Here is a 26,236-nt window from a genome sequence, read left to right as displayed (position 1 = left end):
AAAAAACCATTCGACAAAAATTTGACAAGATGGAACACTCAACAAACTACAAACAATAAACTATACCAACATCAACATAATAAATGCCAGTATGAAAAGAGCACAGCAATGGGGAAAGAATGAAAGACCTTTTCCTCTGAGGCCAAGAAGGCAAGGATGCACACCCTGCACTAGAGTTCAACAAAGCACTGAAACCCTTAGAGCAATTAGATGAGAAAAAGAAATCAAAGGTCAGCAAATTGAAAAGGAAGTAAATTTATCTTCTTTCCCACGTGACAAAGATGCATAGGTAAAAGTCATAAAGATTACAAAAGAAACATGCTATATCAAAACAGATTCTTTAATAACCACACAAAGGATCAATCAACCAATTAACTCATTATCAAAACTGCCATGGCAATCTTTGTAGAAGCTTAATAAAACATGGTGAAAGTTATAGAACTATTCAAAGAGCAAACAGCAAAACTCCTGAAGAAGGAAGATGGAGGTCTCTCTATTCCAAAACCTATTACAAGGTAATCAAGGTGACGTGGTACTGGTATAAAAACAGACAAATAAACCAACTGAACAGAACACAGTACTCAGAAATAATTCTTTCTGTATATGTAAGGTATATCCACAAGGATGTATCCACAAGATACACAAAACAGCAAGGACAATCTCAATAATCATGATGGTGAGAAAATAGATATCCACCAGCAAAACAATGAACCTGGAATCTTGCTTGCATTAAAAGTTAAAACATTTCTGTGTCAAAGGAGTCAATCCACAGAGTGAAAGGACAACCTCTGAAGAATGGAGGTAGTGAAAATTTCCACTTGCCAGAGACTTAGATTCATTTCATAGATTAAATCTGATGATAAACTAAAAAACCCTGTATCACTGACGTCTATTTCTGAACTTTCCATTCTATTAACAGTAAGGATTTAAGGAGACTGACCCACATCTTTAGCTTGAACTGCCTTAACAAAGAACAAACTGCCCCTAATTGACCTGATTCCCAGATTTCACCAGCTATTGTGCATATTAATACCTCACTTCCAAGTGCAGTTTCCTTACCCTGGTGGACAGAGAGCAGACAGAGCGTCCAAGTGGGCCCTAAGCAATCCCTGCTGCCCAACAGCACTGAGACCCCATCTCCAACCCGTGGGTGAGAAGCCCTGCCCAGGACGGTGCCCAGGGGAGCCTCCTCACAAGGGCCAGGTCACCGGGACATGGGGACACGGCATCTAAGTGGAGACGACAGGCCCTGAGGGAAGGCCCCGGATGAGTGTGTGTATACAGGAGTCAGACAGGATACTCCAGAGTCAGACACTATTAGCAAGTCCAGAGCAGGGCATTTCAGGAAGGACAGACTGAATATGACCTTACCTGAGAAAGAGCCATGCCTGACTCCTTTTCTTTCCTCTTCCTCAACTTCAGGGCTTCCTCAGGCCAACACAAGTCTTCAGAGGTCTATCATGAAAGTCGAAAACATGCCGCTTAATGCTTAGAGTCAGCACATCCCCTTTCTGAGCCCCAACGACACACACAGGGCAGAACTCACTGTGTGGAACAGACAGTCCTCTGTGGCCACTGTCTCAGGAGGGAATCAGGACCGTCAACTCCCGCAGAGAGACCAACATGGGACTTTCCCACACGTTCCCTCGGATCGCAATCCCCTCCTGGTGAGGCCTCATGTACACAGCAAGCAGGGGCCACCTCCACTGACCCCACGCCCCCTTCAGGTCACACAGCAGGCCCTGGTCCAGACCCACTCGGAGCAGAGTGCCCCCTCCTCAGCTCAGATCTCAGCCCTCAGGACTGGGAGGACTCAGAGTCCTGACGCTCAGTGAGGGAACCAGACTGGAATCCACTGGGGCACCTGAAAAATTCTCGAGCCGTGGATCACCACAAGTTACCTAAAGGGGAATCTGTGGTCAGAGGGTACAAAACATGGGTACGCAAAATGCCTCATCAACGAAACGTGAAGCCTGGACTGAGCACCATTCAGAGGAGAAAAGCACCTCCCAACTCTCTTTTTCATCCCAGCCTAACTAAGGTGTAACTAACAAAAATGGTATAAACGTACTGTGTACAAAGTGATCCTGTGATAGATTCATACATTGAATAATTATTACAGTGGAGTAAGTTACACTTCCATCTATGAGTACACTGTATTTCTCCTCACTGGGCGAATTTCAAGTATATAGAAACACTACCGGCAGCATGCAGTACCTCAGATTCCCAGAACTGAAAATCTCTACTCTTTGCCTAACAGTGCCCCATTTCCCCCTCCACCCAGCTCCTGGTAACAGCCTTATTACTCGATGGCTCTATGAGTTTGACAAGTCTAGTTTTCACATACAGTGTCTGTCCTCCTTTGTCAGCCTTCTTTAACTTGGCATAATGTTCTCTAGGTTCATTCAGTTCAGTTCAGATCCTTGATTTTTATATACAAAGAAAAAATAGTTCATGAATATACAGTATATAATAAATATTTCTATACCATACTTTTGTTACCTATTCTTTTGTCAAGAGACATCTGGGCTGTGTCTATGCCTTGGCTACTGCAAATCCAGTCACACTCATGGGACTGCGGACATATCCCTGAAAAACTGACTGCTTTCCCTTTGGATATCTGTCAGAAATGGGTTTGACAGACTGTAGGCCTGTTCTATATTAATTTGTTAAGGAACTTCCATTTTAGTTTCCAACATAGCAGTACCATTTACATTACCACCAACAGTGCAGTTAAGATTCCGTGTTTTCTGTACTGTGCCTGTGTATGCGCTTATTTTGGGAGGGACAGGAGTGGGTAACAGAGAACCCAGCACTGGCCTGGCAGCAAGAGAGTTGCAGCTGCATCTTCTAGAGGACCAGCCTCCGGGCTGCAGATCACTGAGGTATCGCTGCCCTGTGATTCTCGGAGCCATCTTCCCCTACGTCACAGGATTTTATGACTCTTCGCAGGTTGGGCCCAGAGATCCCGGACTGAGCAGGACCACCTTATAACAAGCATTCTGTGATCTTAACCTTAGTACTCCTATTTTCCCAGAGGGACTCAAACAAACTTACAAACTTTCATGGTGTCCAACAGAGTGTCCACAGAGCCCACGATGCGCCTCTAACCCTCTTATGCAAACACAAAGCACTCCAAGCCCTGACAACTCATGGATGAGGCAAAATACAAAAGAGGACACCCAAGATCCACAGACACTAGACACCATATTTTCACTTACAGTGAGTGATCCAGGTCAAACACCAAAATCTCCAAAGACTATGAAAAAGAGGGATAATTCCAATGATACACATGGCCCACTGAGACCTCAGCATCTTCCAAGGACACACTCCAGATTCTCTTGGTATCTTCCCAAATGCACATGAACCTTTCTTCACAGGCAACCCCAAGTACACAATGATAACAAAGTTGATGCAAAAAATGACCTGAGATTTTCCCTGTTACTCTATGGTGCCTGCCTGCTAAGAGAGCCAACAAAAGCCAGGGCGTGGAGTGGATGCTGGGGGCAACTCCTAGAACCAGCCCCTCAAGCCCAAGGCTCCCATCCTCCTGCACCCACAGGTTCCTGCGGCTCAGCCCAGGCCACAGTTCTAACAGTGGAAAAGACTTCTCCTGGCTGAATTCCACGTCCTTCATTGCTGCTCACGTGTGGTCATGAGTTGTCAAATCAAACCTGTGCAGGGAAGTGTCAGCCTCAGCACTGCTGTCCCGGGAACACAAGCTAAGCATTGGAACCTCAAACCATTCCATGCGGGCTCTCCAACAAACCCGCTCCCAGGTTCTTCAGCCTGAACTGAGACATTCTTTTCCAACAGATCCACACCCGCCTTGTCCCTGCAACTACACTTGGGATGGGCGAACGCTCCATTCACTGGGCTCACCTTGATGCCCCCAAGTACTGCCACAAGCCTCCTGCAGACCCCACCAGGCTCCCTCCGCTTTCCCCATTTGCCTACCTCTCCTCCCTGCATGACTGGACTAAGCAAGACTAAAGCGCATAGGGTTTCTTGGCAAAGGGGATCACAAGAGGAGTTCCCACCAGCTACCACACAAAGGACACTGCACGTGCAGTATGAAAATCAAGACACTGGCCCCCCTAGGAAAGTCTGCCACCACCTGGGGACACTATGCAGTCCTGGTACAAAGGTATTTGAGATGAGGAAGTCTCAAAGCAAGGGTCTCCAGGTCTCACTCTCTCCTGTTTTCCCCACCCACACCTACTTGGAAAATATTCTAGCCCTTGGGAGGGCGGAGGGCGGGCAGCGTCTCCTTCCTGCCCTGTTAGGTTTTGCATTTCTGCTCATCCTCAGCGCACTGAAATCACAATCGCTGACACTGAGCACATGAACTCCTAGATGGCAAAGCTGCTGTCCATGATGGTGACTGGTCCCTGGATGGACAGAGCTTAGACTGGGGGCTGCAGAGGACGAAACACAGCAGACTAAACATGGGGACATCTTAGCCCACTGCTTGAGGACACCAGCTCTGTAGGGCTTTTCAGGACTTCCTGTATTTCTTGGCCCATCTTTTGACTAATTAAGTAGTCACATGGGGTAAAGATCAATTACAGCTGAAATGTCCAGAATGTGGGAAACATCTTCATCACCTGTCCTGTGCTCTTGGTCTTCCCTGAGGATTATTCAACCCAACCCATAGTCCTGTCATCTAAAGACATTTCCAGTATCAGGTACTGCAGCCACGTTGGGAAGAAGAGGAACACTATGAGCCCTAAAAAGAGGGGAACCAGGAAGGACTCAAAATAACCCATGAAGAAGGGCATTAATTTCTGCTGATGGCAACTGATACAGAGGCAATAAACCTGGGTAACGTGAGAGAGACTATTAGGAGGGGACGGGGAGACCTCTCTGAGCCTAGACTTGAAGGGTGACCTAGGGCCTGAGCCAGGGTGACCTGAAGGTGACAAAAGGAACTACAAAGTCAGACAGAAATGGTTTTGGTATTTGGAAACAGAGAAAAGGTAAATGAGACCAGGACAGGCTGAACCACGAGCTAACAGTCAGCTCCCAGGATGAGGCTGGAGACTCTTACAGGGCCCTGAGCTTGACAGAGGGCTGTGGAGCCACAGCGAGGAGTCAGCTTTTGTCCCAAGAACAAATGAAAGCCAGTGGAGGTCTGAACGTCAGGACATAAAAAAAAATCTCCCTTCAGATTTAGCCTTATTCATAGAAGTCATCTAATTCTGAGCCTGTGATCCTGCCTCCATCCTACAGTTTTCCTTTTTGTTTTTCATTGAGAGAGGACTGGGATCTATTTAAAATTCTAATTACCGCCAGACACTCCCTCCAAACCAGAACTGCCACACACAGACACACAGCCAATTCGGCTAATCATTTCAGGGGTCAGTGTTGCCCACGCTCAGAGTTTCCGGTCTAGTCTCTCATCTCCATGTTACAAGTGGGCTCCCTCGGGCCCAGAGAGAAGCCGTTTATAAGAAGGTCTGAGCCGAGTGAAGAGAACCAGATATAACTGATTAATGAAATGGGAGGCTGAAGGGCAAGGGGGCCAAGTTTGTCCTTAATGCCCATCCCATTTAACACCAGGAACATCTGTCATGTATCTGAGCAAAAGAAACTTTTCTTTCAAGATTGGGTCAAACTGATACCAAGCAGGTAATTCTTTATTAGAAGATTGCAGTAAAATATTTTAACAATACAGAATTGCAGATATATATCCACTAGTACAAAAAACATTAGAAATAGGGTCTGAGCAATCTTTTTCATCATGAATAGAGAGGCTCTGTTGGAAGGTCCCACGTCAATCCAGCCCATCCTTCCTCATTCGCACAGAAAAGTCAAAAAGGGACCTGAGGGAAACATCTTCATATCACCTCACAGCCCACTTGTTTCACTGAACATAGAAAATGGACCATTACACTAACCAGTTAAAATAGGTGTTGTTTTTCTTTTTTTGAAAGGAAAGAATGAAGCATTTTATTTTGTTGGTTTTATCATGTTAAATGTTCTTTTATTTTCCCATTTCTCAAAGAAATGCCTTTAATTTCACAAGATCTAATGTCATACCTTCGTTATTCTCTGGTAAAGAGCTGAGACCAGAAACATCCTTTTGTGTGTGCAGACATAAACACATACACAATTCAAGTCTTTGGTAAAACCACAGTTGAAAATATGTCTGTTTAATTACACAATGTCCCATACATAAAACCATCCAAGATGTATTTCTCTTTGAATTCAGAGAAAGGGAGGCGAGGTGATCGTTGCTTATTAACTTTAATTTTTTCAGTTTCCTCATTTTTAAGTATTATAATGGGAGGATAATTACTTTATAATATTGTGATGGTTTTTGCCATACATCAACATGAATTGGACATGTGTCCCCCCCCCCATCCTGAACCACCTTGCACCTCCCTCCTCACCCGATCTCTCTGGGTTGTTCCAGAGCACTGGCTTTGGGTGCCCTGCTTCGTGCATCGAACTTGCACTGATCATTCTATTTTACACATGGTAATATACATGTTTCTATGCTATTCTCTCAAATCATGCCACCCTCGCCTTCTCACACTGAGTCCAAAAGTCTGTTCTTTACATCTGTGTCTCCCTTTGTTGCCCTGCATGTAGGATCGTTGGTACCATCTTTCTAAATTCCATATATAAGCAGGAATATACAGTATTCGTCTTTCTCTTCCTGACTTATTTCACTCTGTATAATAGGCTCTAGGTTCATTTACCTCATAAGAACTCATAAACGAGGTGACATTTTTGCTAAGTATGGCACAAAATAGTCTAAGATGATTTACTACTTACCAAAGAAAATTTCAAATGTACAAGACGAAGGGAAGAAAGCACCCAGGCAAGGAATGAATCGGAAAAAAATTTTAAAGAAAAAATTGTGAATTAGTTTTAATCTAAAAATCTGGTGTAAAAGTTTAAAAAAATACTGAGAATAATCATAATCAGAAAAGGATGATAAGAGTAGAATACTGGAAACTAAAAAAGCTTATTTCTGAAGTTAAAAATGATTACAGAAACTGAATGAATTAAGACCTATTCCAAGCCACAAAAAGCACCATATATATAGAAAGGAGAAAATGTGAATCCATTAAAAAAAAAAAAAAGTGTTCCTTTAAAAATGCTACCCAACAGTGATACAATGGACAAGAATCTGCCTGACAATGCAGGGGACATGGGTTCTATCCCTGGTTCAGGAAGATCCCACAAGTACAAGCAACTAAGCCTGTGCACAACTACTGAGCCTGTGCTTTAAAACCTGGGAGCCACAACTCTTGAGCCCACGGAACAGAACTGAAGACAACACAGCCAAAAAAATTAAAAAAAAAAAAAAAAAGCTATCACAGAGTGACAGAGTCAGTCATTTCTTGCTCCAGGTGTCTTCTTCCCTGACCTCTATCTTATGATAGGACAAGGGAAGGAGTTCACTCACAACTCAGTGAATCAAGCCACTGCCCCAGGCTCAACAGGGTTTGCAAATGAAAAGTCATCTTCTGCCACAAGTAATAAAAAAAAGACACAAGCCTTATAGACAGGAGTTTTGAAATTCTCAGCCTCCTCTGTATAACTAAAAAAATCATCTGTATCCAAACAACTGGCCACACCTGGATCGAGCTTACCCCTCTGTTCACCTATCTCCCTACTCCATCTGAGTCTCCGTGTCTCTTTTTCTCCCCCTCTGCTCTCCTGCTCTTCCTGTCCTATTTCCTCCCTCACACGTGTCCTGTCTCAGGCAGCTGCAATTCGTTCCCCCTCGAAATGCTCTCTTTCCAAACCTTCCTGAGTCTTTCAAAAATCCATACCTATGTCTGCCTCTTTCTTCCCCCATTTCGGCTCCCTCTCTGCGCTCCAGATTACTCCCCTTCTCTCGCTGTGACTCTCCCTTCCTCACCACTCTCTAGCAGGCCATGTGGCTACGCTTCCTTCCAGCCCTTTCTTCCTCTGCTCCTTATCTCTTGCTCTGCCAGCACCATTATAAAACCGGCCACCTCACATTGCGACTTGAACCCTTGTGGCGGGACCCCAACCGGATGAAAACACAACTCCGGACTCTAACCCAAGAGGCCTGGACTCAAACCCGGCCAAAACTCAGTTAGGTACTCTCCACCTCTGACGTCCCTCATCGCCCTTCGCCTCCCCGCTCCCATCATTGATACAGGGCAGTTCTCCCTATGCTGTTTTCCAGTCCCTGGAGATCTGGCTTTTTAATTTATTAATACTTCTCTATTTTACTCACTTGGCTATTTTCAAGGCTTAATCTCTTTGACTTGACTATCCCTTTGCAAGTCCCTCAGCCATTCTCAGTATTCCCACTGGTTCTCCCTGATGCTTTTCTCCTCAGTTTCAGTTATTTCTCTCAGTCCTTCTGACTCTGCTTCTCCTGATCCTCCTGCCTCCTGAATTTACTGAGTGGGCCACAGAACGCGACGCCCCCGGACCGGAAGACCACCTTTTCCGTCCGAGTTGAACTGGGCATGGAACAGCACTGGCGGTCACAAGGCTGGACCAGGTCACCTACCCTACGCGGGGTGAGGGGACGGGCTGACAGGAATGGGGGGGGGGGGGGGGGAGGCCTGCGGGGCAGAAGGACCGGCCTCAGGAGACACGAGAACAGAGGAGCTGGGAGGGAGGGGGCTCAGAGCGGGGCGGGCTCTCCGGAATCCCGGGACCAGGGAGGGGGCGCGGCCTCTCCGGGAGCGGGGGCGACGGGCTCTGCCTCCAGCGGTCGAGAAGGCGACGCGGCGGGCGCTACTCCAACTCGCGAGAGAGGGCTTTACTTGGCGACGCCAGAGGTAAAAAAGCGTTTTAAACAGGAAAATCTCGCCAGAGGCCTTGTCTGCGCGGACCGAGGGCCGAAACCGCCTCAGAAACACTTCAAACCCAAACGAAAAGATAACTGGGCCGCAGCGGCAGCGGCAGCGTCTATTCGGGGCCGAGCACCGGGTGCCAGGGTTTTCAGGTCGCTGGCAATTCCCACACCATGAGGACGAGTGAGCGGGGACGGAGGTGGGGATTGGAGGGGTGGCGAACTCTGCAAACTTACTCTAGAAGGAAGCTTAGGCGCCGCTCGGGGATCTCGGCTCCGCGCTCTCCAACTTCCGGCTCTGTGTGAAAGGGCTTTTGGAATTAGAGCCGCGGCTTCCGACCGGGGGCGGGGCGAGCACCCGCTGTGCGCAGAGTTCGTGGGAGGGGCGGGCCGCGGAGGGGGGCGGGGCCTGTTTCCTTGAGAGCACTAAATTACCTTCTGTAACACTGCTCAGGTAAAAGCTTCAAGTTATGTCGGAAGCCAAGATACTCCCTCTTAAGACTAAAAGCGTTTATTCTCAATAAAAAGCTGTTTTTCACAGCATGGTGTGCTCAGATTCTTCTAGTGAGGCTGAAGCAATTCAGGGATCTCGGAACTTCGGCAGTTTTAATAAACAAGAATGGGACTAGTCTCTATATTACAAATACAAAACTCTCTCTGGGTAGAAATGGGCTATTCCCTACTGACGCCCTACAAACCAGCAAACTCAGCATAGTGCTGAGTTCAACCAACTGAGGGTCAGCACTTGGGTGTCTGAGATGGAGGACTTAAGGGATGTGATCATTTGGGTCACTAACCACAGCCTTAAAATGAGCAAGACACTTTATTTTTTTTTTTTTGAGCAAGATACTTTAAATGATTATAAACTGCGTTTTTGTTTATTTTATCCAACGGGTTTTAATTATTTCCCTTTCTAAACCCAACTCTTTAAACAGTGACATAAAGGGGGTTGTATAAGCAACTCTTACAATGACAAATATCATTGTGTAAGGTTAAGCTACAGAGAAAAATTAACTGATATATATACTGTGAAACGATTATCACAATGTTTACCTAGCATCCATAGTTTCGTATAGATAACCTAAAAAGAGACAGCAAAATAGGAGAAAAAAACATTTTTTTTCTTTTGATGAGAACTGCATTATTCTTTCAGAGAAGGCGATGGCACCCCACTCCAGTACTCTTGCCTGGAAAATCCCATGGACGGAGGGGCCTGGTGGGCTGCAGTCCATGGGGTCGCTAGGAGTCAGACACGACTGAGCGACTTCACTTTTTTCACTTTTATGCATTGGAGAAGGAAATGGCAACCCATTCCAGTGTTCTTGCCTGGAGAATCCCAGGGATGGGGGAGCCTGGTGGGCTGCGTCTATGGGGTCGAACAGAGTCGGATAGGACTGAAGCGACTTAGCAGCAGCAGCAGCATTAATCTTTAAAATACTCTATTCTGTACTTTGGAGGAAGTGCTTAGTCACGCAGCTGTGTCGGATTCTTTGCGACCCCATGGACTATAGCCTGCCAGGCTCCTCTGTCCGTGGGACTCTCCAGGCAAGAATACTTGAGTGGGTTGCCAGGCCGATCTTCCCAAACCAGGGATCAAACCCATGTCTTGTGCATTGCAGGCGAATTCTTTACTGTCTGAGCCACCAGGGAAGCCTAACTGTTAAGTATCTTTCCCAAAAACTTGTTTAGGAAATTACACTAAATAATATTCATAATGTAATTTCAAGTTGATTATATGTTCAGTGTGAACATAATTAGAATCTTTGACTTGCTATTTGCAAGTTCTAATATATTTTAGGTCTTTATTTTCTAAAGCTATGACAAATCTCTACAGCATATTAAAAAGGAGAGACATTACTTTGCCCACAAAGGTCTGTATAGTAAAGGTATGGGCCAGTAGTCATGTATGGATATGAGAGCTGGACCATAAAGAAGGCTGAGTGGTAAAGAATTGATGCTTTTGAATCGTGGTGTTGGAGAAGACTCTTGAGAGTCCCTTGGACTGCAAGGAGATCAAACCAGTCAATCCTAAAGGAGATCAATCCTGAATATTCACTGGAAGGGTTGATGTCGAAGCTGAAGCTCCAATACTTTGGTCACCTGATGTGAAGAGTCAACTTTTAGAAAAGACCCCAATGCTGGGAAAGATTGAAAGCTGGAGAAGAAGGGGACGACAGAGAATGAGATGCTTGAATGGCGTCATCAACTCAACGGACATAAGTGAGCAAGCTTTTCGAGATGGTGAAGGACAGGGAAGCCTGTCATGCTGCAGTCCATGGGGCTGCAAAGAGTCGGACACGACTGTGCAACTGAACAACAACGTTCTATCAAATGTGGATAACAAAGTCTGAAAAATACACTCTTCTGAAGATTTGGGATTTATGGATAAACTCCATACGCCCATCATCATGGGATCTAATCAACATTTTCAGAACTTTCAAAAATGGCAGATTACACGTTATTTTCAAAAACACATATCAAAATATATCAGTCTTAGCAATATCTTCTTAGATGCACTTCTAGTAGCCAACTTCCACACTTAAAGTTTGTTTCAGAGCAGGCTGTTTGATTCAAAATATTATAGGCATTCTTTTCATTATTCACTTCAGTTCAGTTGCTCAGTTGTGTCCGACTCTTTGTGATCCCATGAACTGCAGCACACCAGGCCTCCCTGTCCATCACCAACTCCCGGAGTTCACTCAAACTCATATCCATCAAGTCAGTGATGCCATCCAGCCATCTCATCCTCTGTCGTCCCCTTCTCCTCCTGCCCCCAATCCCTCCCAGCATCAGAGTCTTTTCCAATGAGTCAACTCTTTGCATGAGGTTGCCAAAGTATTGGAGTTTCAGCTTTAGCATCAGTCCTTCCAAAGAACACCAAGGACTGATCTCCTTTAGAATGGACGGTTGGATCTCCTTGCAGTCCAAGGGACTCTCAAGAGTCTTCTCCAACACCACAGTTCAAAAGCATCAATTCTTTGGTGCTCAGCTTTCTTCACAGTCCAACTCTCACATCCATACATGACCACTGGAAAAACCATAGCCTTTCCTAGATAGACCTTTGTTGGCAAAGTAATGTCTCTGCCTTTTAATATGCTATCTAGGTTGGTCATAACTTTCCTTCCAAGGGGTAAGGGTCTTTTAATTTCTTGGCTGCAATCACCATCTGCAGTGATTTTGGAGCCCCCCAAAATGAAGTCTGACACTGTTTCCCCATCTATTTCCCATGAAGTGATCGGACCGGATGCTATGATCTTCATTTTCTGAATGTTGAGCTTTAAGCCAACTTTTTCACTCTCCTCTTTCACTTTCATCAAGAGGCTCTTTAGCTCCTCTTCACTTTATGCCATAAGGGTGGTGTCATCTGCATATCTGAGGTTATTGATATTTCTTCCAGCAATCTTGATTCCAGCTTGTGCTTCTTCCAGCCCAGCATTTCTCATGATGTACTCTGCATATAAGTTAAATAAGCAGGGTGACAATATACACCCTTGATGTACTCCTTTTCCTATTTGGAACCAGTGTGTTGTTCCACGTCCAGTTCTAACTGTTGCTTCTTGACCTGCATACAGGTTTCTCAAGAGGCAGGTCAGGTGGTCTGGTATGCCCTTCTCTTTCAGAATTTTCCACAGTTTTTTGTGATCCACACAGTCAAAGGCTTTGGCATAGTCAATAAAGCAGAAATAGATGTTTTTCTGGAACTCTCTTGCTTTTTCGATTGCCAGCGGATGTTGGCAATTTGATCTCTGGTTCCTCTGCCTTTTCTAAAACTAGCTTGAACATCTGGAAATTCACGGTTCACATAATGCTGAAGCCTGGCTTGGAGAATTTTGAGCATTACTTTACTAGCATGTGAGATGAATGCAATTGTGCAGTAGTTTAAGCATTCTTTGGCATTGCCTTTCTTTGGGCTTCCCTGGTGGCTCAGACGGTAAAGCGTCTGTCTGCAATGCAGGAGACCCGGGTTTGATTCCTGGATTGGGAAGGTCCCCTGGAGAAGGAAATGGTAATCCACTCCAGCATTCTTGCCTGGAAAATCCCATGGATGGAGGAGCATGATAGGCTACAGTCCATGGGGTCGCAAAGAGTCAGACACAACTGAGCTACTAGCTACTACTTCTTTGGAATTGGAATGAAAACTGAGCTTTTCCAGTCCTGTGGCCACTGCTGAGTTTTCCAAATTTGCTGGCATAGCATGATTAGAAGCTCCCATCACTATGACTTGGCACCTGGGATCCATATCCAGTCCATCCCAAAGAGTCATAAACTGAGCTTTCATCATGGCTAGGCTTCATGGTCAGAAACTGAACATTCTCATGCTCAGGTGCCTCAAGTCCTAATGCATAAGTCCTCAACATAAAGGTTTTCCCACACTCATTCCATTTGGGAGGTGTTGCTCCAGTATGTTCCCCAACTTGTGATCTTTGGGTGAAAGCCTTGCCACACACTTTATATCTGTGTGCTTTCTCTTCAAGATAAATATTCTGCCATCTAGTGATAAGTGAACAATAACATGAAGCTTTGCCATATTCACTGCAATTTAAATCATGAAGTATTTGGTAAGTCTAAGGCACAACCTAAAAGCTATTCAAAATTCAGTTCATTCGTACTGTTTGGTGCAGTACAAACAACTTGATTACTGGTGCAAGAGGGACCAGTGAGGAAAGGTTGCTCGCATTCCTGAACTGGTGATGAACTTTTTGAGAATGAGTAGATATTCAACGGCCTGACCACATTAAATATCATCTGCGCTTGATCCAGTGTGAATATTCTCATGAAGCATAAGATATGAACCACTGCCAAAAGCACTGCAACCTCTATATTTTCAAGGGCTCTCACCTCTGTACATCATCTGATGGCAAGTTAGGCTTGAAAGTACACTGAAAAATTTACCACACTCATTACATTTCTAATGTTTCTTTCCAATATGGATCATAAGGTATGCATTCAGACTAAGTACTCTGAGACACTCAATACATTTGTAATGTTCCACTCTTCTATGAATTATCTGATTGTGAGGCTTCCACACACAAAAGCTTTGCCACACTCATGACATTTGTATAGTTTCTTTTGAACTCTGACAGTTAAAGATCAACATATATCACACTTGGATGATGTCTCTTATTTGTGGATTTTCTGATGTTTAGTGAGGTTTGAGACCTGAGTAAAGGCTCTTTTAACACTCAAGACATCTGAAAGGTCTCTCTACAAAATGTACTCTCCGATGACTTGTAAGGTGTGATTTTCGACTGAAACACATGCCACACATTACATTTGTAAGGTTCCTCTCCTGTATGTATTCTCCAATGAAGCTGAAGATGTGCTTTTTGACTAAAGGCTTTTCCACACTTCTTACATTTGTAAGGTTTCTCTCCAGTATGAATTCATTGATGCTTTGCAAGGGTTGCCTTTTCCGTAAAGTCCTTCCCACATTGATTACATTTGTAGGGTTTCTCTCCCATAGGGATTTGAAAGGTTGTTGCTGACTGAAAAAACGCCAGGATTCTTGGCCTCCGGAGGAGAAGAATTCAATCTGGGGCCAGACACGAGGCTTGATCGCTCAGAGATTTGTGTAATAAGGTTTTATTAAAGTATAAAGGAGATAGAGAAAGCCTCTGACATAGGCATCAGAAGGGGACAGAAAGAGTACCCCCCTGCTAGTCTTCAGGTGGATGTTATATACCCACTAGCAGTCTGTTCGGAGAAGGTGATGGCACCCCACTCTAGTACTCTTGCCTGGAAAATCCCATGGACGGCATAGCCTGGTGGGCTGCAGTCCATGGGGTCTCGAAGAGTCAGACACGACTGAGTGACTTCACTTTCACTTTTCACTTTCATGCATTGGAGAAGGAAATGGCAACCCACTCCAGTGTTCTTGCCTGGAGAATCCCAGGGACGGGGGAGCCTGATGGGCTGCCGTCTATGGGGTCGCACAGAGTCCGACACGACTGAAGCGACTTAGCAGCAGCAGCAGCAGCAGCAGTCTGTTAATGAAAGAAAGGAATGTCTTAAAACTCAAAATGGCACCAAGCCCCTCATCCATAAGATGCATTTTGGGATAATCTTGGCACCAGACAATTCATCCTGGGCCATAAAATGATTGACTTGAATCTTGTAGAAGGGCAGATTACCATACATTAGTTTTGTTTACATAGATTAGGGGAACAATATCTGAGTATAACATACTGGTTTGTCAAGTAGATTCTGAGCCATTACATGGAACCAACTTGAAGACGGAGTTTGGGGTAAATGCATGGTACATTATCATAGCTTAAGACAAACATTTCTATAAGAAAAATGCATTGGTTAACTCAAGGTTTGAGAATAGTTAACTTCAGGTGAAACCAGGTGTCATTATGGCAACACAGTATTTTAAGAGAAACCTCCTTTTAAATTTATAAAGAGAAAGAAAAAAATATCACTAGTTTGTTTCCTCCTGCCGCTTAAGAGAGATAAAAACGCCTGACACTTGCAACCTATTTCCTCAGTTTGGAGACCCAGTTTGTTTCCTCCTGCCGCTTAAAAGAGATAAAAATGTCTGACACTTGCAGCCTAATTCCTCCATTTGGAGACCCCTGGCCTTCCTGCCTGTTATCCTCTCAGATTCTCTGATGAATTAAAAGGTATGAACTCTAACTAAACAGCTTACCACAAAAATACATTTATAACCTCCCACTTTTCTTCGATTCTATCTACCATGAACTCTCTGTTGATCTGTGATGTTTGGTTTTTGACTAAAGACACTGCCACATATATCACATTTATATAATTTATATTCTATATGAATTATCTGGTGCCTAGAGAGATTTGCTACAGTACGCTTGCCTGGAAAATCCCATGGATGGAGGAGCCTGGTGGGCTGCAGTCCATGGGGTCGCTAAGAGTTGGACACAACTGAGCAACTTCACTTTCACTTTTCACTTTCATGCACTGGAGAAGGACATGGCAACCCACTCCAGTGTTCTTGCCTGGAGAATCCCAGGGACAGGAGAGCCTGGTGGGCTGCCGTCTATGAGGTCACACAGAGTCAAACACGACTGAAGTGACTTAGCAGCAGCAGCAGCAGAGAGATTTGAGGAGCAATTAAAGCTTCTGCCACACTCATTACGTTTGAAAGGTTTCTCTCCAGTATGAATTCTTTGATTATTTGCAAGGGTTGTTCTATGACTGAAGACCCTGCCACACTCATCACATTTGTAAAGTTTCTCTTCCTTATGAATTCTCTGATGAACTGCAAGGTGTGAATTTGTACTGAAGACCTTGACACATATGTCACACTTATGTAATATCTCATCTGAATAAATTATCTGATGATTCCTGAGAGCTGAGACATGACTAAAGGTTTTCCTACACTCAATATACTTGGAAGCTCTTTCCCGGTATGCTGTTGGATCTTGTGTCAGTAATAAAGGATGCAAAAAATCATTCCCAAATATATTAGAAAGGTTAGTTTGGACACCAGGAGGTATTCCTTGAAGTGGTGAAGGTAACAAAGTACTGTTGACAGACCTCGTAACTTCATTACATTCAGAAATTATCCCATCAGTTTGAAATATCTGCAATTTATCCTGCAGGTTTAATCCAAGCCTATTTACAAAGGGCTTGATTTCCAAATCCTTTCTTCACTGTTGACCTCTGCCATCAGTGAGAATTCCATCATGAGTTATAGGCGTTCCTTTGTTATTTCTTCCACCACTTCTCCAACGACACTCAAAGTCATACATGTCTTCCTGGAGTTCCCTGAGGTAAAAATGTTTGATTTCATGACTTTTAGGTCTTCCCAAGATTGCTGTTTGGAATACTTCTCCTATATCACTGTCTGCTTTGGGTTGTAATTGGTTGACCACATGTATCAGATAGATAGATCTATAAGACATAAAGACTCTATATTCACTAAAATTCGTCAATAAGTGTCTCAGTGTCTATTACACCAAAAGTAATACATCTATAACAGTTATAAAACTTTTCCCAACTATGTAATATTTTTCATTTTCGAAAAATTTTGAAACTTTCCAAATATGATATTAAAATTCTGAGAAACACTAGAGCAATAAACTTGTTTATTAAAAATAAGAGTTGTAAAAGATAATTCAAATTGATTTTAGGGAAGAATACTTGCAAACAGCCTATGACAAAAACACGTATACTAGAAAAACATGTCAGCTCACACAAAAACACTATTTTTGCACCATGACTTCCATGCATGTACCAATTAACAGTAAACACACTGCAGTCTCATAATTGAGGAGAAAAAAGTACTCTACTATAGATATATTCTCCACACTTACTGTACACAAATAAATGCTAATGAACACACAATATATTGTAATGCTAAAGAATCCAAAACGAGTTTATCTAATAATATGTTGCTATTTAGATCTGTAATATATATACCATAGAGAAAAAAATTCAATACTACAGTTTTTATGAAACAAAATATCTTTCTAAATATGTCCTACAAGATAACATATGCATAATAGGCATTTTGCAACATTAACAAGTAAAAATATATATATAGAAATAATGAAAGACTTCAAAGCAATTACAAGATACAATATCAACATGCAAACCCAATTGGGTTTCTAAACTTTAAAAATGAACAATCAAAGTAATTCAACTGACAAGAAAATTAAAAAAGAATACTTCATCATAACATTATACAAGAAGGGAAGAATTTTTATACTGCAAACTAATGACTTCTGCAAAATATTAGAGAAGACACAAATAAATGTAACACCCCATGCTTCACAGATATTGTGAAGCTGATATTGTCAAGATGTCAGGACTAGTCAAAGTTAACAAAAGATTCAAAACAATCCTTAGTGAAATCCAAACTCTGCTTTTCTTAAGAAACAGATGAATCAATCCTACAATTCCTATGGAATCACAGAAGACAATGAACAGCAAAAACAAACTAGAAAGCAAAGTCAGACATCTCATATTTCTTTATTTCAAAACTGAATCCAACACTACACTAATCAAAGCAGTATGGTACCAATATAAAGACAGACACCTGAGGAACACAACAGATTCAGAAAAATACTTTTATGTGTAAGGTCACATGATGTTCCACAATAGTGTCCAGACCAAGTAATGGGGCAAGGGCAATCTATGGAACAAAGGTGTTGTGAAAACTGGATATTCACATATAGAATTTAGTGGGAGCATTATTATACACTATACACAAAAATTAACTCAAAATGCTTCAAAGACCTAGACCTCAGTCGCTAGTGTATAAAGCTCCTATAAGTAAATGAACAAAGAATGATTCTTGACAGTGGACTCACCAAAGATTTATCAGATACAACAACAAAAGCTCATGCCAAGAAAATAAAAAGATAAACTGGACACATCCTAATTATCAAGTATTGTGCACTAATCCATCCTCAGCAGAGTGAAAAAACAATGTACACTATAATACAAAATATTTGCCAAGCATATATTCAATAATAGCTTAACATCAAGAATACATAAAGAACTCTAAAAAGTACTGATCACCAATTCCACCATAGGGGTGGGGGAGCTTTCTTAACCAACCATCCCACATATTGCAAATAAAACACAAAGAGTAACATAAAATAGAAACTTAATGATAAAAATAAAAGACATTCATTTATAATGCATAAAAATATAAAAAAAGGAAAGTAGCAATGCCTTGAAAAAAACAAATGATGGTTCATCACTAAAGTTATCGCTCCACTACATAAGCTCTGTCATTAAGTTACTACAAAATTAAGTGTGGAGGCAGAATGATCAATAGCACCCAGGTGACAAGCATGCAGCATCAGCAACAGTTTAGTCAACAGCCTCACAAAAATGAGGGTGTGAACCTGGACAATACCCTTGTCAGGAGAAGTCCAGCAATGGCTTTAAAGAAAAATCAAAATCATCAATTATGATAATAAGAGAAATAGCACTGACTGAAAGTGTTTGAATACTTTAAGTCAAGAAGCTAAGCAAGGACACTTATGGCTCAAAGAAATCAAGAAAATTTTTGAACATCTACATGAAACTGAAAGTACAACACTCCAAAATTTATAACATGCAGTGAAGGCTATAATAAGAGAAGTCTACATGGCTAAGAAACTTCTCAGGTGGTTCAGTGGTAAACAACATGCTTGCCAATGCAGGAGACCCAGGAGATTCAGGTTTGATCCCTAGGTTGGGAAGATCCCTGGAGAAGGAAATGACGACTCACTTAAGTATTCTTTCTTGGGAAATCTCATGAAGAGAAGAGCCAGATGGGCTACAGCCCATGGGATGCAAAAAGTCAGACATGACAGAGCACACACACATGCACGTGGCTAAATGGTTACCACAAAAAGGAAAAAGAAGTCCAATCAGGAAACTATTTTTACATCTCAAGGAAGGAGAAAGAGAACAAACTAAATTCAGCTTTGACAGAACAAAAGAGTTAAATAAGAAAGATTCAGATCCTGCAAACCCACTCCTGGGCATTTATCTGAAGAAAACCATAATTCAAAACAACAGTGCACCCTAATGTTCACTGTAGCACTATTTACAATAGGCAAGGCATGGAAACAATCTAAATGCCCAGCAACAGAGGAATGGATAAAGAAGACATGGTACATATATACAAGAATATCAGTCGTGTCCGACTCTTTGCGATCCCATGGACTATACAGTCCATGACATTCTCCAGGCCAGAATACTGGAGTGGGTAGCCTTTCCCTTCTCCAGGGGATCTTCCCAACCCAGGGATCAAACCCAAGTCTCCTGCATTGCAGGTAAATTCTTTACCAACTGAGCTATCAGGGAAGCCCAAATGAAATATTAACTCCTGCATGAAACAAAAAAGAAAGAAAGAATGCCATTTGCAACTACATGCATGGAACTAGAGATTATCACGTTATGACCAACCTAGACAGCATATTGAAAAGCAGAGACATTACTTTGCCAACAAAGGTCCGTCTAATCAAGGCTATGGTTTTTCCAGTGGTCATGTATGGAAGTGAGAGTTGGACTATAAAGAAAGCTGAGCGCTGAAGAATTGATGCTTTTGAACGGTGGTGTTGGAGAAGACTCTTGAGAGTCCCTTGGACTGCATGGAGATCCAACCAGTCCATTCTAAAGGAGATCAGACGTGGGTGTTCATTGAAAGGACTGATGTTGAAGCTGAAACTCCAATACTTTGGCCACCTGATGCAAAGAGCTGACTCACTGGAAAAGACCTTGATATTGGGAAAGATTGAGGGCAGGGGAAGGGGACAACAGAGGATGGATGGTTGGATGGCATCATCGACTCAATGGACATGGCTTTGGGTGGAGTCCAGGAGTTGGTGATGGACAGGGAGGACTAGCAATGCTGCAGTTCATGGGGTCACAAAGAGTTGGACACGACTGAGCAACTGAACTGACTGAGAGATTATCATACTAAGTGAATAAGCCAGACAGAGAAACACAAATTATCACTTGTGTGTGAAATTAAAATAAAAAAAGATCCAATTGAATTTATGAAACACAAACAGACCGAGAGACACGGAAAACAAACACAGAGGTGACCAAAGCAGAAGGTGGGAGGGATAAATCAGGATTGGGGATTAATACAGACACACTCCTAGGTATAAAACAGATATCCAACAAGGACCTACTACACAGCACAGGGAACTATACTTCATAGTTTGTAATAGCTTATAAGGGAAAAGGATGTGTCAAAGAATATATATAAATAAAACTGAATCACTTTGCTCTATACCCAAAATTAACTGAACATTGTAAATCAACATACTTCAATAAAAAATTTCTAAGTAATAATACCTACAAATTACAAATACATATCATAAAATAAACAGGTAAATTTGTAGAAACATACTGCTACTGCTACTGCTAAGTCATTTCAGTCGTGTCCGACTCTGTGTGATCCCATAGACGGCAGCCCACTAGGCTCCCCCGTCCCTGGGATTCTCCAGGCAAGAACACTGGAGTGGGTTGCCATTTCCTTCTCCAATGCATGAAAGTGAAAAGTGAAAGTGAAGTCGCTCAGTCGTGTCCGACCCTCAGCAACCCCCTTGGACTGCAGCCTACCAGGCTCCTCTGTCCATGGGATTTTCCAGGCAAGAGTACTGGAGTGGGCTGCCATTGCCTTCTCCATGAAACATACTATCTAATCCTTAATCATGAAGCAAATAAAAATGTGAACCAAATTATAACTAGAAAGATTCAAGCAGTAATTAAAATCCTCAAACTAAGAAAAACCTAGGATCAGATGCCATCTGTGAAATTATACTAAACCTTTACAAAAGAAGTACCTCTAATCCTGCCAAAAATATTACAAAGAGTTGAAGATGCAACACTGACAAACTCACTGAATAGAGCCAACATGATTCTGAAATCGTCCCAAAAAAGATCAAAGAACAAAAAAAAAAAAATCCAATACTCCCTGATGAATATTGATGCAAAATCCTTAACAAAACACCAGCAAACCAACTTCAACCCCACATTAAAAAGATCTGAATTCATGACCAAGTGAATTTTATTCATATAAGGCAAAGAGGACTCAACAAACAAAAATCAACTTATACGTTACATTAACAGAATAAAGGGAAAAAACAACAGATGACCACCTCAACTGATACAGAAAAAAAGTATCTTACAAAATTCAACAACCTTTAAATATATATATACAAACTAGAAAAGATAAAGTATCTCAAAGTAAAATATACCCTGTATGAAAAGAGCACACCTAACATTGTTCTCAATGGTGAAAGACTGAAAACTTCCTCTGAGATCAGGAAGCAGGCAAGGACGTGCACTCTGCACCACTGTTCAACAAAGGACTGAAACCCCTAACCAGAGCAATTAGACAAGAAAAAGAAATCAAAGCTTTCCAAAGTGAAAAATTAGAAAGTTGCCTTCTTTCCTAGAGGACAAGGTCTTTTATGCATAAACTGTAAAGACTCCACACAGACACAAAAAAACCCTGCCACATCAAATAACAATTTTAGCAAACTATCAGGATACAAAAGTCAACATGCAAATCAGTTGCATTTCTCTACAAAATGAACAATGTCAAAAGAAAATCACATAACAATTTTATTTACTATTGTATTAAAAATGGATGAAATATTTAGGAATAATTCACCAAGGAGATGAAACATATACACTGAAAACTACTTAACCACTTCTAAAAGAAATCCAAAATAAACAAATAAATCTAGTAGTCATGGACTGGAAATCTCAGTACTCTTTAAATTTGCAAGTTACCCAAAGTGTTCCACAGATTTAATGAATTCATTATGAAACTTAAAATAGAAATGCTTGCAGAAATAGAAAAAACTTGCCAGAAGTCATAAAGAATCTCAAGGGGACCACAAACGGCAAAAATACTCTTCAATAAGTAGAAAGAAGAAAGATGAAGGCCACCCTTTTTAAAATTTCAAGCCATATCAAAATATAATCCAGATGGTGTAGTACTGGCATAAAAACAGATTTATACACCAAGGAAACAGAAGAGAATGCTCAGAAATAACCATTTGCATATATTTAAAATTTAATGATAAGGATGCTAAGAAAACCCAGTGGAAAAAAGACAGTTGCCATAACAAATGATGAAATTACGGGTTAAACAATGAAGAGGAAACCTCACGTGCATCAAAAGTAAAAAATCTCTGTGCCAAACCACAAAATGAACACCGTGAAAAGACAAAATCTGAAGAATGAAGGCAATGAAAGTGAATTTCCAGCTGTGAGATTTAGATTCATGTCACAGTTTCAAACAGATGATGGAATAGCACACCCTCTATCACTGATACCTGATTCTGAACTTTCCATCCCATTTCCAATCAAGATTTTGAAGTCAGTGCCTCACTCACTTAGCTTCAATTACCTTAGAACAAATTTTCCTTTTTAGGTCTACTTCCAGATTTTACCAGGTACTGTGCATGTTAATACCTGACTTCTACCCACAGCTTCTTAATCCTGATTGACAGAGCAGACTGCACATCCAGAAGAGCCCTAGGCAATCCCTGCTGCCCAACAGCACTGAGCTGCTGCTGCTGCTGCTGCTGCTAAGTCGCTTCAGTCATGTCCGACTCTGTGCGACCCCATAGATGGCAGCCTACCAGGCTTCCCATCCCTGGGAGTCTCCAGGCAAGAACACTGGAGTGGGTTGCCATTTCCTTCTTCAATGCATGAAAGTGAAAAGTTAAAGTGAAGTCGCTCAGTTGTGCCCGACTCTAGCGACCCCATGGACTGCAGCCTACCAGGCTCCTCCGTCCATGGGATTTTCCAGGCAAAAGTACTGGAGTGGGGTGCCACTGCCTTCTCCAACAGCACTGAGACCCCTTCTCAAACCTGTGGGTGTGAAGCCCTGCCCAGGATGGTGCCCTCCACACAAGGTCCAGGCCACTGGGTCATGGGGTAATGGGATCTAAGTGGAGACGACAGGCCCTGAAGGAAGTTCCCTGGTGAGTGTGCATGTACAGGCGTCAGGAAGGATACTTCAGAGTCACAGATGATTAGTAAGTCCAAAGAAGGGCATTTCAGGAAGGACAGACTGAGAATCAACTGAGAATATGATTTTACCTGAGAAAGAGGCATTCCTGTTGCCTTTCCTTTCTTCCTCTTTCCAGCTTCTTCCTCAGACAATGTAAGTTTTTAGAAGTTGATCTGGCAAGTGGAAAAACGGCTGCTTAAGGCTTAGAATCAACATCCCCCACTTCGTTTGCCACAACCACAAAAAAAGGAAGACCTCACTATGTGGAACAGTCCTTTGGTGTCCACTGCCTCGGGTGGGATGCTGTTTCTGCCCTCCTATTTCTTCCCTCACACCTGTCCTGCCCCCCTCTGCAACTTGTTCTCCTCTTGCTGCTCTTCTCCCCACCCCCACCCTTCTAATTGTCCTAAATATCTATACATCTGTCTCTTTCTTTCTCCAACTCTGTTCCCTCTCTGCCTCCTAGTCACACCCCTTCTCTCCCTGTTACACTCCCACTCTGGGGCACTCCAGGTTTCTAGGCTTATTTCCTCCTCTTCTCTTCTCCTACTGCTGCTAAGTCACTTCAGTCGTGTCCGACTCTGTGTGACCCCATAGATGGCAGCCCACCAGGATCCCCCGTCCCTGGGATTCTCCAGGCCAGAACACTGGAGTGGGTTGCCATTTCCTTCTCCAATGCATGAAAGTGAAAAGTGAAAGTGAAGTCGCTCAGTCGTGTCTGACTCTTAGCGACCCCATGGACTGCAGCCTACCGGGCTCCTCTGTCCATGGGATTTTCCAGCCAAGAGTACTGGAGTGGGGTGCCATTGTCAACACCTATCCCTGTTTCTCTCCTAGGATCACCCCTTGTCAGCCCTCCTATCGCAGACGCAGAGCCCCTGTCTCGTTGTCTCCAACTCCTGGAGATCCCACGCAGTGGTCCATTTCTCTTTCACCCACCCGCTACTTTAAGGGAGAAATCTATTTCATGTTACCATCCCTTTGCAAGTGCCTCAGCCATCCTGGGCGACCCCGTCGGTTCTCCCATCGTTTTCCACTTCTGACTTTGCCTTTCACTCTCAGTCACTGCTTCTTCTGATCCCCCTAGCCCACGTATCTACAGAAATGATGAGTAAATGAAACGCCCGCCTATCAAAAGAGCACATTTTCCAACGAGACGGACTCGTGACGGAAAAACGCTGGGTGTCACACGTCCAGCCCAGGGGTGAGGAAAAGGGACTGACCAGGAAGGGAGGCCTGCGGGGCAGAACGATCGGCCTGAGGAGACGCGAGGGCAGAGAGGCTGGAAGCGAGGGGGTCTCAGGGGTCGGGCGGGCTCTCCGGAATCCCAGGACCGGGGAGAGGAATCGGCTTCTCCGGGAGTGGAACTGTCGACGCGACCTCCAGGGGTCGACAGGGTGAGGCGGTGGAGGTGGGCGTGCCCGAATCCCCCTCGCGCCCGGGGACTTGACAAGGCACAGGCGCAGGTACTAACGGTTAAGTTTTAAGCATGAAAATATCCCGGAAGGCGGCGTCTCCGGGGCCAAAGGCGAAAACCAAACGGCAAGGACAAGCCTCACAGCGATTTCGAATACTTGACCTAAACGGCGGCCTCTGGGTTTATTTAGGGCGGAGTTCGGGGTATTGGGATATTACTGCCGCAGAACCAGCCGGACCCTGAAGATGGGCGTGGCGAAGGCAGGCGCTTAGGGTTACTCTAGGAAAAAAAACAAGCAAAGGCCGTGCGGCGACCTTCTCTGTCCGCTTTCCGCTTCCGCAGGAAACTGCGCACGCGCGGATAACGAGGCGGAACTTCCGGGTCGGGGGCTGGGCGGATCGCTGCAGGCGAGGGGCGGGGCGAGGAGCGTCCCGGTAGGCAGGCCGAGAGTAAGGCGGGGCAACGGGCAGGGAGGTGCTTAACAGTTCTGTCATGCCTCATAAATTACATCTGTTTTTTTTTTTAATCTGTTGCATTTAACATCTATATAGATAGCATATTCTTCTATAATTACAATATGGAAATGTCTATGACCAAATAAACTTTTTGTCATATGTTGAGGAAAGAACGGTGGTAGTAGTGAAAGTCGCTGGGTCGCATCCGACTCTGCGACCCCATGGTCTATACAGTCCATGGAATTCTCCAGGCCAGAATACTGGAGTGGGTAGTATTTCCTTTCTGCGTGGCATCTTCCCAAACCAGGGATCTAACCCAGGTCTCCCGCCTTGCAGGCGGATTCTTTACCACCTGAGCCACAAGGGAAGCCCTGTTAGTAAGATTCATCCAGTGTTTTAGCAACAACATCTAAGCAGCCACGGTATGGTCAGTGTTGGGGACAGACTTAAAAATCTGCAATCGGTGCATACCTTTGATTTCTTCTTTTAGAGCCTGTTGGCTGCTGGACAGTTCTCTTCTCCTTAAATTCTTCCCATTTAATTTGAATTTTATACATTCCCCCACAGCCTCCTGGAAATTTTGAGGATTTGGGTCACTTTGCTCTCCCCCTCCGGATGCGAGGAAAACATGCACTGGGCACAGTGGAGAGGAGGAAGCTGGCGGGTTCCGCGGACCAGAGGCGCTGCTGCGGCGGGGCTCCACGCCGCCATGCCCGCAGAGGCGGCCGGCCTTCCCAGGTCGCTGTGTCACCCCGTTACACTTTTAAGGCAAAAGCTTATAACTTTGTAGACCAGTTATGTTGGAAACTAGGATCTTTCCTCCTAACAAGTAGAAAAATTTCAATAAAGATTTTATTTTCCTTTTTAAAATTTTTTGCAATTACGAAAGTATGACAACACATTTACATGAGGCTTTGAAAATAGTTACAGACAGTTCCACTATATATTACAATTTTTTTAAGAGTAGACAAATTAAGATTTTTAGTTGGAATTTCAATATTAAACCCTCAAAAATTAATATAATGGACAGGAAAGTAGGATATACTAGACCTGAAAAGAACTGTGAACCAATTGAACATAATTAAGACTTATACAATTTTCACACAACAGCAGGA

General features: G+C 43.3%; 1 protein-coding gene, 1 long non-coding RNA gene and 1 pseudogene across 2 annotated transcripts in view; all 3 read right to left on the bottom strand.

The window, feature by feature from the left end:
• The window catches only part of LOC113876092 (zinc finger protein 665-like), a 78,539-nt gene extending 69,434 nt beyond the window's left edge, over positions 1–9,105 (bottom strand). Inside the window, exon 1 of the mRNA XM_027514920.1 lies at positions 9,032–9,105. The gene's annotated coding sequence lies outside the window, so the exon portion shown is untranslated. The remainder of the gene's footprint in view (positions 1–9,031) is intronic.
• A 5,617-nt stretch (positions 9,106–14,722) lies between these two features.
• LOC113876090 lies at positions 14,723–25,009 on the bottom strand. Its single transcript, XR_003506419.1, has 3 exons — positions 24,473–25,009; positions 23,339–23,422; positions 14,723–14,778 (listed from the first exon to the last, which is right to left on the bottom strand). It is a non-coding gene; the product is annotated as an uncharacterized LOC113876090 (long non-coding RNA).
• Positions 25,010–25,530: 521 nt separating this feature from the next.
• On the bottom strand, positions 25,531–25,840 carry LOC113875835 (annotated as a pseudogene).
• Positions 25,841–26,236: the final 396 nt, after the last annotated feature.

This window comes from Bos indicus x Bos taurus, chromosome 18, assembly GCF_003369695.1.
Source record: "Bos indicus x Bos taurus breed Angus x Brahman F1 hybrid chromosome 18, Bos_hybrid_MaternalHap_v2.0, whole genome shotgun sequence".
NCBI classification, from domain to species: domain Eukaryota; kingdom Metazoa; phylum Chordata; class Mammalia; order Artiodactyla; family Bovidae; genus Bos; species Bos indicus x Bos taurus.
Note: the sequence above shows the minus strand (reverse complement) of the source record. Positions and strands in the feature narration are given on the sequence as shown.